The sequence below is a fragment of the Stegodyphus dumicola genome, chromosome 5 (genome assembly GCF_044657685.1).
Source record: "Stegodyphus dumicola isolate Sdum_Otavi_A_Nest chromosome 5, ASM4465768v1".
Classification (NCBI taxonomy): Eukaryota; Metazoa; Arthropoda; class Arachnida; order Araneae; family Eresidae; genus Stegodyphus; species Stegodyphus dumicola.
Genome location: NC_140772.1, coordinates 98,632,744 through 98,647,560, shown reverse-complemented (window position 1 = coordinate 98,647,560; position 14,817 = coordinate 98,632,744). Strand labels below are relative to the sequence as shown.

Here is a 14,817-nt window from a genome sequence, read left to right as displayed (position 1 = left end):
CGGTCAGAGGGGCTATACACATTTTAGTACAAAAATGTGCAAGATCTAAAACCAGATGACTTTTAGAAATGCATGGACTTTTGTAAATGGCTGCTGCAGCAAAATAACACAGATAATGATTTCATTGCACATACTATCTTGTGGACTAATGAAGCATGTTTCACTCGTGATGGGATATTCAATCATCACCACAGCCATATGTGGTCTCAGGTCAAACCGCATACAATATGGCCATAGAAACGCTGGGCCGGCATACTCGTGCATCATCTGCTTGAACCATACCTATTGCCTGAACGGCTCTCAATACAGTACTACTTGGTATTTCTAAATGAGTTCCTCGATGACAGAAATCGGCCGACACAGATGAGGATGCCACATTAAAACCGATCACATTTATGAAGCGGCACTCGCTAGAGCTGTTAATAACAGAGTAGCAAAGGAGATGAGACCAGGGCACCACAGGTCATTGAGCTTACAAGTTCATACCGAAAGTGAGGACAGAGGCCCAGTCTACCTCTTATTATATGACACAATTTCTTACAGGACATGGTCCATTCCTCACATACAAATATCGCTTCAGCTTCATAGACATTGACACCTGCAAGTGGGGTGAGATTGGGGACCCAGACCACCTCCTATTCTCATGCAGCCTCAGAGAACAGTACAGGCTAAAAAAGCCGAATGATGACAGCTACTGGCCCCACTGGCTAAAGACCACTAAAAAACACAAGCAGGATCAGCTAAAAATCAAAGTTGTAATAGACGAGTGTCTCATAATGTATAGAGAGGAGCACACCAACAGAAGGGTGCACACCGTCGGTAACCACACTTAGCGCCGCCGCATGTCTTGTATATTTTCAAAAGTACTAATATTTAGCCTAATGTATGTTAAATGTTATATTGTACATCTCTACAGCATAATGTATATCTCATGCTTGGCCAAATGGCTGCCACACTGTTCTTTTTTTGTACTCATGTGTTTTCATGTTTCTTTTAGCCTTCCTGTATACTCACGCATTCTCCTGTATAGTTTCATAAGTCCTAATATTCAGTTTAATGTATGTTATATGTACCCTTGTACACTTCTACAACATAATGTGTTTCAAGTTAAGTCAGTATTCTCAGCATTCAGTATATTCACACATTATCCTGAATACACACATTCACACATTCTTCTTCCTCTAAAGTACTAATATTCAGTTTAATGTATGCTCTATGTATTATTGTAAATCTCTATAACATAATGTATGTATCAAATTTGGTCAAATGGCTGGCACATTGTTCTTTTTTTTATCATATTCAGTTTGATGTATGTTATACTTATTCTTGTACACTTCTACAGCATAATGTATGTAGAAATTACTTTCAAAAACATGAGGAGAGCACGGATATCACATTATTAAATGCTTTATTTTACTAATACAAAATAGATAAAAGTAATAGAAGGTAAGTTAAGTAAAAATTAATATTGCAGGCGATGTCATGATAGTTATACTCAGTCCACACAGGATTCATGTAATGATGAACATTTCAGTATTATACACACGTAACATCCATGGCTAGCTTTAGATAATATGATCAGTTTGGCTAAAGGAACTTAAACATCGAAGGAAACCATCTGTTTCCACCAACTCTTGGAGGATTTACAAGCCGTCTGCTTGCCTCCACTCTTTTCCATGTCTGGACGCTATCTGACGTAGTCTAGACTGCTCCGCACTGTACTAAGCTGGGATGACGTCATCTCGCTCGGTATTCGCTAAGTCAGCATCGGTCGTCGATGATTTCTACATGTATGTATCAAGTTTGGTCAGTATCATCAGCATTCAAGTATATTCACGTATTCTCCTGCATAGGTTCTAAAGTACTAATATATTCAGTTTTAAGTATGCTATGTGTAGTATTGTAAATTCTATAGCATAACTTCGCAAACATAATGTATGTACGCATGTATCATATTTGGACCGTACTCACGTGCCTCCATGTTTCTTTCAGCATATTTGTATATCATGCATTCAGCTTCAGCTTAATGTATGTTATATCTTCTACAGCATAATGTATCTTTCAAGTTTGGTCAGTTTCTTCAGCATTCATGTATACTCACACATTCTCCTGTATAGCCCCTAAGTTCTAATATTCATTATAATGCACATTATATGTATTATTGTAAAATCTACAGTATAATGTAGTATGTATCATGCCTGGTCATATGGCTGTCACATTGCTTTTTTTTTTTCCCTCCGTACACTTGTGCCTTCGTGTTTCTTTCAGCATTCATGTACATTCACGCCCATCCTCTTATATAGTTTCATTAAGTGCTTATATTCAGCTCAATGTAAGTTATATGTATTTATGTACAGTTCTACAGCATAATGCAAGTAACAAGTTTGGTCATTATCGTTAGCATTTATGTACATTCACACATTCTCCTGTATGGCTTCTAAAGTACTATTAATCAGTTTAATGTATATTATTTGTATTATTATTTTTTTCCTCCCGTTCTCATGTGCCATCATGTTCTCTCAGCCATTCATGTTTATCACTCATTCTCTTGTATGGTTTCATATGTACTAATATTCAGGTTAAGGTATGTTATAAGTATTACTGTGCATTTCTACAGCATAATGTATGTATCCTGTTCGGCATTAATAGTGTTAATCAGCACCAATTGGCTCGCATTGGTATCTTCATGTATTACCAGCACCATGTACAGTCTTAATTGTTTCAATGCTTAGTATAATGCTTGTTATATGCAGTATTTTAAGTACAATTCTAACATTCAATGCATGCCTTACGTATGGTACTAATAGTGTGTGTTTATCCTAGTATCTTGTGTGGTACTATAGTGTCTGTTTATCCATGCTCCTAAAATCTCACCTCATAGCATAATGTAAGTCACATGTACAGCATTAAAAGTACCAATGGTGGGTATTGTCATGCGACTGACACACTGATATTTGCACTCAAACATCTTCATGCAAAAATAGCTCATGTACAGTCTTAATAGCTTTAAATGTACAGTCTTAATAGTTTTAAATGTACAGTCTTAATAGTTTTAAATGTACAGTCTTAATAGCTTCACGTACAGTCATGTAAGCTTCAAATTTTTGTATAATCTATGTGTCTCTGATGTTAATAATCCCTTATTCTCTGTTGACAATAGAATGTAACCAAGACATCAAGGGCCCTGTAATTGTGCCCATGTACATCTTTTGTATGGTAAAAAAATATCCGTGGGGTTGGCATCCAATTCCGTATGGGTATACCCATTATACACGGGACAGAAGCCAGCTCAGTGGCTCAAACCCTTAGAGGCAATACATGGTTCAAGCATGATGGGGCTTTGATGCATTTCTGTGCTCCTGTAAGTGATTTGGCTGGGTATGGCATACCCCGGCTGCTAGATCAGACATAGGGGTTCCTATTCTATGGCCGCCACAAACGCCAGATCTCACACTGTTCAATTCTTTCTTATCAGCCATCTTAAGTACAGTCAAAAGTCGTTAATCCGGACACCCATAATCTGGAATGATCTATAATCCAGACCTCAAAGCTGCAAACTTTCTGCGCATGCGTCAATGCATAATGCATTCACGCATGCGCGTTTAATTTATAACAAACGGTATAAGTTAAGCTAAAATTATCTAATTGGATACGGCGTATTATTTTTTGCAGACTGTTAGAGCAATTTTATAAAAGTAAGCTTGAACTTTCGATTATGTCAAAAAGAATTTCCAATTCTGGAGCTGCCAAAGGATCTATAAAGCAAAAGCATGTTTCGATGTCCATCACACAAAAAGTGGAATTGCTGCAAAAAGAATGGATAAAGGCATATCCTTTGTTTCTCTAACCATTCCGAAATCTGTTTATCAATTTCGTGCTCTGTGGGGAGGGGGGGGGACGTCGCGGCATGCAGTGAACTGGAAGTTGATCTGTCAGCACTATCCTTATCTTCATGTCAGATGTTTTTATTTTATTCAGCTTATAATTCCTTACTAAATGTAGTATTTTATCTCGATGTATTCCATCTTTGATATGATTTAAATCAAATTCCTCGTCATTATAAATATCACGAGTACACATCAAATAGTTTTCTGGTCTCAATTTTCTAATTTCGACTATGCGTAATGTATGCTTTATGCATGCACGCATGCAAAGAAATGTTTAATAAAGTAAACAAATAAATATTAAGCTTTTCTTTTTTTTTGTAAATTTTGATACCCTATAGATCATATTTTCTCTTTATTTCATAAATTACGGTTTCATATTTTTAATTTTATAGTTTCTGCCTGCCATCTCACCAGATTTAAACTGATGATCTATAATCCGGAAAAATCGATAATCCGGAATCGCCGAGGAGTCCGGATTAAAGACTTTTGACTGTAATTGGTGTATCAAGACGTAGTGACAACACAAACAGGCTCAGTTGCTCATCTACATGCTGCTTGTACTTTGATGGACGCCACACAGTTGCAGCGTGTGCACTCATTCATTCAACGGCATGTTCAAGCCTGCCTCAATATTCACAGCAGACACTCTATAAACATCTGCTTTTATAAATACTGCTGTTGATGTGCCAAATAAAGGGTTTTTTTATTGCACCGGCTGAAACGTATTTTTTTTTATAAAATATGGATCATACAGGCATAGTTCCTTGGGCATTTTTATGTACTCCCAATAAGGAATCTGGCTGTGCAGAGTTTGGACACTATTTATGGAACACCCTGTATGTGTGTGTGTGTATATATATATATATATGCACTCATACATCAGAAAACTTTGTGGTATATATGAATAACATTTTATAGCATACAGCCTTATTTAAGAATGGAAAACATAACAATATAATTTCATTTTTCTACTTATATTCGACATAAATTTTTAGACAATTCTATTTAATATGGCGTATTCCACTCACCCAATTTCTAAACTTAGTTTAATATGGAATATTCCACCCATGCACCAATGGTACTCAGGAACATCTATGGGTCTTTGCTGGGAATTAAATATGACCGTAGCTTCCAGACTGCTCTGGCTAGACTACCATATGGCCATCTTTAAATGTTTTCTTTTGATAATGGCAGAAAAATCCACCCCGCTTGTAAAAAAAGCTGTGACCATCTAGCTTCACCGGATCACATACTGGTTTTAACCACTTCCTTATTTTAACCCATTTGGTGTAATTCATTTAATATATTTTCATTTTACATACTCTGAAGGCAATTTATCAAATGAGGGAGGGAGAAGAGAGTAAGCCAAAAAAAGTATTTGTAGCAAAAATATTATTGAAAGCAGCATTCAGCTTCATCGAAACATAAATTTGGGATTTAAAGTACATGGACCAGCATCTTGACTGAAATCTTATTTTAATGTGCCAGATCAATTAAAATTGCAATTAACAATATTTTTATTCACTTTAATTTGTAACTCTTAAAATTTGCTTTTTCTATTGCTTTTATTTATCAACACTAATTTTTGTTTCACACAGTCTAATAAATAAAGAAATCGGATTATCAAGAATTTAAAATAAAAACACCACAAAGTACATTATGCGAACAATAACTAAAACACAGTAAAACATAAAACAGCTCAGCTTACAACTCATTATGTAAAATTAAGAGTCATCACTAGTATACAGAAATGTTATTACAGTTTTCGTACAGTATTTTATGGTTTCTATACTTGAGTTTAAGAGTTTTGGACAACCTTCACACACTTACAGAAGAATTTATATTTCATAAATACAAATGTGTTGAAATTACTGGTTTAAATAAATTTATTTAAACTTATGGAAGACATAACATCTTGCCACTGAAATACATTCATAGCATACAAGCATGTGACTACAACAGTGTTGCCAAAAAGTACACAGAAAGAGTGATAATGGAATTAAGAATTTAACACTCTCTCTAATTCTGTTGTCACCAGAATTAACAAAAACATGATCAATGACAATCAAGCCTAGTAACTAAATCAGAAAAACTGAACTACTTATTAAATTAAAAGCAAATCTTAAATTAAAATATTAAAAAGAATATTAACTAATGCAAATCTATTAAGGTTCATGTGAGAGACTTATTTTTTATGTTGAGCAGTTCTCTTGACTTTTTAAATTTTGTTATGGGAAGCACTTCCATGAAGTTATCTGCTAACTGCTCTTCAGATTTCACATACTTTGTAATTGTAGAATTGCCTTCAGATTTTTCATGAATAAAATGGTAGTGCAATCAATGTATTTTGTGTATTTGTGAAACATAAGGTTTTTGTTCACCCTAATAGCACTCTGATTATCAATGATTAATAATATTCTCTTTACACATTTCATTTTCACCCACATCTTGCAGAAGTTGGCACAACCATACTTCTTTCAGTACAGTTGATGCTGCAATATATTCAGTCTCGGTAGTAGAGATAGAAATAGTTGATTTCTTCTGACACATCAAGTTATTGAACCACTGCTAAGTTCAAACACATAGCCAGAAGTTGATTTTCAATCCTGCCAATAAGTCTATATCATTAGAAAAATCAGCATCTGAGTATCCAAATAAGATGGCAAGTATCATTAATTTTTGAAGAATAATATGTATGTTTGGTGTAACTTTCAGGTATTTGAAAATGTGTTTTACAGCATTTCAGTGCACTCTGCAAGGACTAGATCTAAATCTACTAACCATGTTTACAGCAAAAGCTGAAATAAAGTAATAGCAAGGATCATTACTGAACCAATAGCCTCTATGTAAGGAACTGTTTTTTTCTTCTGGTAATGGATTAGATTCTAATAACAGTATTGTACCAGGATCAATTTGCACCATTGAAAAATTCTTTTCCTGATGTGTGATGACATACCGCTGAAATGTTAGTAGTTTTCCCTCAAAATCTGCAGGAAGCTTTTGGCATACTGTTGTACGGCATCTTAGAGATAAGCCCATCTGCTTCATAAACCGATCCACCCACCCACGGCTAGTTGTTTCAGTATTCCAAGAACTTCAGCCTCCTCTTTTACTTTATTTCTTATGGTGTCACTAGTCACAGGTTGTCCATTCTCCCGCCTTTCACGTACAAATTCCAAAACGTTTTCTTCAATTTTAGGGTTTCTTCCTTTGCAAGGGCCAGTGAATTTCTTTCTACTAGCTTTAGTTGCAAACAGTGCCAATTTCTGTTGCCGCCACAAGCGAACATTGCTCTCAGCTACGTTGAACTCTCTCCCTCCCTTTCTATTGCCATTTTTTTTTCAGCATAAAGAATTACTTTACGTTTGAAAGTAGCGTCATATGACATTCTTCTCTACAGGTATAGTTAGGACTTTTATCTTCTAAGTGAAATAATTTCAGAATATGCTTTTATATAGCTTTCTGAATGTATGAAAATTGAGTCATCTACCTTAAAATCAATTTGCATTCCAACAAAATATACCGTTTCAAAAATTGTTACTCAAACTTCTTCCTCAGATCACCTACAATATAACATTAGTTTAATATCTCCTGTTCTTCACAGAACAATTAAGCATCATTCACATATAGAATTTAAAATAACGTATTTATTCGAATCTAATGCGCCATCGAATCTAATGCACATCCCCATTTTAAAATTTTAAATAATAAAAAAATTGTTTGTCAGCGAATGTAATGCGCATCGATGGTATGAGGAATTTATTGAATCTTATTTTATACAACAATGGATTTGAATATAAACTATCAATCAATGGTATGATAATTTTATTTAAATTTAGATACCGTATTTTATACAACAATGGATTTATACGTAAAGTAGCAGAACATAGAATTAACCTATTAGTGGGCTATTGTTATGTGAAACAATCATTGTTCATTACCACTACCGTATATACGGTACCTATAGTAAAATATGAACATGAAATAAATCGTGGTATTTCTATCTAGCTAACAGTTTCTAGAATCAGTGATTAATAGTAAACGTCTTTATTCATTAATGTTTTCATCACTGGAATCCTCGCAGCTCTCTTCGTCAGAAGCAGATTCATTTCTTCTTTCCTCATCATCATCATCGTCATCCTCGGCGTTCCAGAGCACGTCATCTTCACTGCCATTAGATGAATTTGAAATGCAGCATTTCTTGAAAGATTTCATAATCATTGGTGCTTCAATGTTTTTCCAGGCAGCAGAAACTCAGTGTGCAACAATGTGCGGTGCAACACGCTTATTTTTCCTGTCAGGGTCAATTCACGGTTTGGCTCACAAAACCATTTTTTGTACTCCGCCTGAACGTACCCATTAAAAGGTTTATTTATACTAACGTCCAGGGGTTGTAACACAGACGTCATCCCTCCAGGAATTATAACAAGATCACTGCCTAGGCTGTGCATCTTCTTTTTTGCGTCGTCGGTGAGATGACCACGAACTGCGTCCAGACAAAACATTGATGGTGGATTGGAGAGCCCACCGGAACGCCGTTCCCATACATTTCGGAGCCAATCAAGCATTAATGATTCCGTCATCCCCCCTTCTCTTGGTTTCGAATCAGGACATCATCTGGGAACAGCTTTTCATTCTTAGGGTTTTTAGGGATGTTTTCCGTTTGAATATTAAGAAATGGGGAAGTTTGCACCCGTCTGCTGTTATTGCCAGCATCACTGTTACGCGTTGTTTTTCACATCCCGAAGTTTTGATGATAACTTCCTTAGTCCCCTTCTTCGTAAGGGTGTAGTTACGAGCATATCAAACCAAATTGGCATCTCGCCAGCGTTGCCAATTTGCCCCATTGAAAAATTCTTTTCCTGATGTGTGATGACATACCGCTGAAATGTTAGTAGTTTTCCCTCAAAATCTGCAGGAAGCTTTTGGCATACTGTTGTACGGCATCTTAGAGATAAGCCCATCTGCTTCATAAACCGATCCACCCACCCACGGCTAGTTGTTTCAGTATTCCAAGAACTTCAGCCTCCTCTTTTACTTTATTTCTTATGGTGTCACTAGTCACAGGTTGTCCATTCTCCCTCCTTTCACGTACAAATTCCAAAACTTTTTCTTCAATTTTAGGGTTTCTTCCTTTGCAAGGGCCAGTGAATTTCTTTCTACTAGCTTTAGTTGCAAACAGTGCCAATTTCTGTTGCCGCCACAAGCGAACATTGCTCTCAGCTACGTTGAACTCTCTCCCTCCCTTTCTATTGCCATTTTTTTCAGCATAAAGAATTACTTTACGTTTGAAAGTAGCGTCATATGACATTCTTCTCTGTTTGCCCTCCATTCCTTGACTACGCATTCTGCAGTTTGTATCCTCTATGCAATAATGTGTCAATGGTAAATGTAGTCGAGAAATACAGTAATCCTTTGCTATGATTTAAATTTGGTTGACGTCATCGGCAAACTTTGCACTCGAATCTAATGCGCCATCGAATCTAATGCACACCCTAATTTTGAATACTACATTTGGCCAAAAACGATGCGCATTAGATTCGCGTAAATACGGTATTTTATCTCAAAAGATACCATTAAAGACACACATATCAGGAACACTTTTCTTACATCAAAGCTAGTTAAGAATTTAGAAAATGTCTTATTTTTTTGTCTTACATGTCTTATTTTTTGTCTTACTTGGCAACAATGTATTACATTGCTATACATTGTTGCCAAGTACCGTAATTAAGCAGCAATAATGAATAAAAATGACACCATAACACAATCATCAGTACTAAGTACTATGTAAACCTAATTATCATGATAAGCCGGTTTAATTTTTACAAAGAAGAATATAAATTCCGTTTTTTTTTCTTCACATTTTAAAAAAATTATTAATATTTGGGGTTAGCTTTCTATGGGATAACATGCAGAGGAATATTTTTAAAGCTACAGCATACTAGCCTCAAACAAAGGCATAATATGCAATTCTATTTGAAAACATATTGTTACGAAATGTCAAGGCGCGGTAAGATGGCTTACCCGCAAAGCAGTTTCAGGGTTGCCATAAAATGGCAAGTGAAGGCAAGGTTGCCACATTTGGTGAGAAATCGCCCATGTGGCGACAAAAATTGGAGATATGCCATGGACGGATGGAGAACCTTCTGGAATGAATTCTTAACAGTTTAGCTGAGAATGTTCTTGAACGCAAGCCGAAAGCTATATAAACCCTGCTGGTCCGCAGTCAGTTGTGTGCCTCGTCGAAAGGGCGAGTGTGTGTACTTCATCGAGAGTGCAAGATAGATAGTATCGAGTTGGTGTTTCGTCTAGCGAGCCAATCCCTGCGGAGTCGATCGAATTGACAGCCGGGCGAGTGCCGAGTGGGTCGTCAAGTCCACGGAAGGAGTCTCTTAGTGTATCGCGGTTAGTGCATCATCGAGAAAGCGTGTTGAGCTCTGGGAACGACTGAACCGAAGAGTCGGGAGTCATGCTCTGTGTGTCGTCGAGTGCATCACGAGTTGTAGCATGGAGAGTCTCAAACAGCTACTACAACTAACTGTGGAGTTCTGAGAACGACCGAGCAGAGTCGGGAGCTGTATTCTGGTGCTTTGCAGTAAAGCTGTCTCCACTGTGATAGCCTGATAAACTGAAGGCTGTGTTGCTGATCGTGTCAGTATGTTTATAGTAGTTCATCGACGACTGTAAAAACGTGTTTTGGAGCTATCCTGACAATACTGGCCAATAAAGTGTGTTTCGATACTTCATCAAGTGTCACCTTCATTCACTCCAAATCCACACAAAACCCGTACGAATGTGAACGAAGAAAATAACGTAACAACTGGTGTCAGAAAAGAAAAACGCAACAATATAAACAATGGCGATATAATGTGATAAATTATAATAAATCATTTAAGTTTTTTATATGCTGTATTCATAAATAGTAGCTGTTTAATATCTAACTAAATAAAGAACAATATGTTCCTTTAATTTTCTGCCAAAATGATTTGTATAAATATGGCGATATCTTCATGAACTTTCACATTCTGTGGGAATTTATAATCGTACAAGATGTTTTACTTTTATGTTTAAGGCCCATAAAATACTGCTTTTATGTCTGAAATGCATTTTTCAAAAATTTTATATAATTTTACATTTAGGTTTTTGATATTCAAACTAGTAATAAATAAGATGAATTTTTTTGGTAATTTTAGATAGGAAATTTCTTTTATTAATTTGTTTTTTCTAATATGAATTCCACTTACTGCACAATTATATTATACACTGAACTATCCAGAATTTTCCCATATCCAGCATTCAGCATTTCCCAAGCTTCCTGGATAGCCTAACTTTTAATACATTAAAAACTATGACAAGAAGAAAAGTTGAAAACACAAGGAATCAATTTATGGATATATTCCATGTTATATGCTTTATATATTGTAAACTTACAATAAAGTAAATTAGAGAAAAGAAAAATGTTATGAAGAAAATCATACAGAAATGAAACTATATTTGCAATACAGTGTTCCATTTACTGATATCTGAATTTACATCTTTGGTTTGCATTTAGAGCTAAGATGCTTTTATTTCAGACAGCGAAAATACAAATCCTTTTTCTTTACAATCAGCTGCATTTCTTTTCGAGGAAAATCAATAACAGCAGCACAATCCTGAGAAAATGTATCATGTATTTTCTCTCTCATTTCTGCATGCCTTTGTGGTGTAACTAGATAGCACGTCAGCTAGAACTGGGAGGTCTGATGTTTGAATCTCGGCAAGGGCATTCCACATTTTTCCAGTTTCCTGCATTGATAAACCTAATGACTCTATAAATGTATCAATTTATTACAAAAAGTGCATAGTACCTCTTTACTGACATTATTATTATGTCCAGAAACAACTGCTGAAGGACCCAGTAAACTACAGTAGACTCCCAATTATCCGCGCCTGCTGCATAAAATTTTTTTTTTTTTTTTAAACAAGCGTAAAGCAAAGAAAATGAAAATGTTCACAAAACTGAGCGAAATGTTAAATTTGCTAACATCGTGCTTATTTATAGCCAAAATATCCCAGGCCTTCTCGGAACCTTCCCCTCTGACCTCTGATGAGTAATTGATGTCTTACTCACCCTTGCAGTGTACGCTCCACCGCCCTCTCTCGTCTTAATCTTGGAATTCGAGAAATTGGACTTCACGGGGAGAAATTTAGTGGTGACCAACAAGCAGCCAACGATTTCCACCATGAATTTGGAGAATTTGTTTTAAAAGAAGAGCTACCTTTTGAACAAATTTACAATTCCGACGGATCGGGACTTTTGTCGAAATGTCTTCCCACTCGCACTTTAGCATTTGAAAGTGAAAGTAAAGCGGCGGGTCATAAAAGCAGCAAAATAAAATAATTAAAGGAACATATTGTTCTTTATTTAGTTAGCTATTAAACAGCTACTATTTATGAATACAGCATATAAAAAACTTAAATGATTTATTATAATTTATCACATTATATCGCCATTGTTCGAAAGGATCACTATCATGTCTTGCATTAACGCTACCGGTGAACATAAACTTAGACTTGTTGTCAGTGGAAAGTAAAAAAAAACGAGATCTTTCACAGACACAAAGGATAGAAAATTTGCCCGTTGATTACTTTAAACCCCCCCCCCACGAAAAAAAAAAAAAAAAGGATGGATGAACCGAAACATTTTTCAAGAATGATTCAAAAAAATCTTTGTTCTTCAAGTGCTTAAACATCTTAAATCGAAAAACCAGCCTGAAAAAACTGTGCTATTGATCGACAATGCACCTTCTCACCCAGCAACAAGTGTGCTAAAGTCTTCTGATGGACAAATTTTTGCAAAGTTTCTCCCCCCCCCCAACGTTACTGTGCTAATCCAACCCATGGACCAAGGAGTCATTGTAACAATGAAGAGAACATACCAAACCAAGCTGTTAATGACCAAAATTGAAGAAGGTTATGATCTGAAAGAGTTTTAGAAACACTACACAATCTTGGACAGCATCTACGATATTGCATCTGCATGGGACTCAGTGAAACCGTCAACCCTCATAAAATCATGGAGAAAACTCATACCTAATGTTGAAGCCAACAACAACCTAACCCCTTTGAGTTATGAAGAAGCAAATGAAGATGTAGACACACACAAGGCGACTCTTACCGATATGGTGAAAACAGTTTCGAGTGATGAGAACATCGATGCTGAAAACATTAATGAGTGATTGGAGTGTAACGTCAACGAACCTGGCTTCGAACGCTTGACAAACGCCGAAATTGTGAAAAAAGCAAGGGGAGAGACTGATAATGAAGGACAGCGAAGTAAAGGCAAAGACGAGCCCACTGTGCAGATGCGGAAGACTCATGAAGCGGCTTTGCAACAAGTCGATGGACTGCTGAGCTATTTGGAAGAACAAGACGATGCGGAGTTGGCCGAGAAACTTACGCTACGAAAAATGCAATCTCGGATCAAGAGAAAATGCTTCCAAAGCAAGAAGCAAACACAAATGACTGATTTCTCCAAAAAGGTGTAGTTTTACAGTTATGCTTTTGTAATTACATAATACATTACAGTATTAAAACAGTACGTATGTATTAATTTTTCTGTGCATTCCTTGACGCCTCTCGTAAGCACAAAGCACTTTTCTGTTTGCATTAACAAAATGCATTTTAGGTTAGTTTTGAGTGATATACTAAAATATTAAGCGTTAGTTAAACATTTCCTGCTGTTTATTTTACGTTTTATTGTATATAAAACAATTTTTCAAAGTTGGAATGACTGTTTTCTCTTTTGCAATACCCGTGTTTTGCTTTTTTCGGATTATTCGTGATTTTTGTTATCCGCGGCGGCCGCGCCACCCAATTCCGCAGATAATCGGGAGTGTACTGTATTCAACATCTTACTATGTGTAACCTGCAAATCTGATTTATGTTCATTGGCTTCAAATGAAATTTTGCTTGATTTTAATGTTCCTCTACTTAAACTTCTATTTTAAAAATTCCAGTAATTTCCATAAACAACCATCAGAATTTTTAGCTGTAGTATTTTTTAGTTACCTTGTGTCTCCTAGATCTTGAAAATGTTTTCGGAAATTCCCGATTCAAATGACAAAAAAAGCATTGTTGAATACATTTAGTTACAACTAATGATTCTAAAGCACATTATTGTGATTCTAGCTAGTCATAAAAATGCAAAAATTTAAATACTTTTCCCTTTCCAGTAGAACTAGAGATAATAATTCAAAAACATAGAATTCTATTAAAAGTTCTTCCTTTCCATACCTTGATTTTAAAATCTTTATAGCTTTCTCATTTTTTCCTCTTAATAGTAGGAAACCTTCAAGTAATCTATGTGCTTATGACCAAGGTTTCATTCTAGGCTCTAAATATACGAATTTATCTTCACTGAATACAGAATTATCGCTGCAGATTTTAGCAAATTGGCTCAAGAAACCAATCAAATTTCTTAAACCACCATCAAATTTCATTCATTCTATTTTAAGTAACTTTACCTGAGTTTTACAGCCAGTTTGAGAATCATTTTTAATATCCAAGTTTTTAGTTTTAGCTTCTTTAATGTTTAGATGCACTACATTTTGCCATTTCTTCTTCTATTTTATTTTGTCATATTTTTGCTTTTCAGAAGTTCTTTAAAGTGAGATGAATTCAAAGAATGAAATTAATTTTTTCATATTTTTTTTAATATTTTAATATTCCACTTTTGATTCTTTTCTGGGGATCAATTCTAAATAATTTGCATTGAATGTAAAGAGTCACTGAAGAATTTTATCTTTTGTTGTATCGCTTGTTTATCTTAGACTCAAAGACAATACTGTCCAGCATGCCACTAAAATATTAAAGCCTTGAATTATATAAACTAATAGACACATATTTATTTACAGCTAACAAAGAGGCTTACTAGGAAATAAGCATATTC

General features: G+C 35.5%; 1 protein-coding gene across 5 annotated transcripts in view; it reads right to left on the bottom strand.

The window, feature by feature from the left end:
* The window catches only part of LOC118199039 (putative ATP-dependent DNA helicase HFM1), a 511,790-nt gene that overhangs the window by 429,372 nt on the left and 67,601 nt on the right, over positions 1-14,817 (bottom strand). The gene's annotated exons all lie outside the window — the stretch shown is intronic.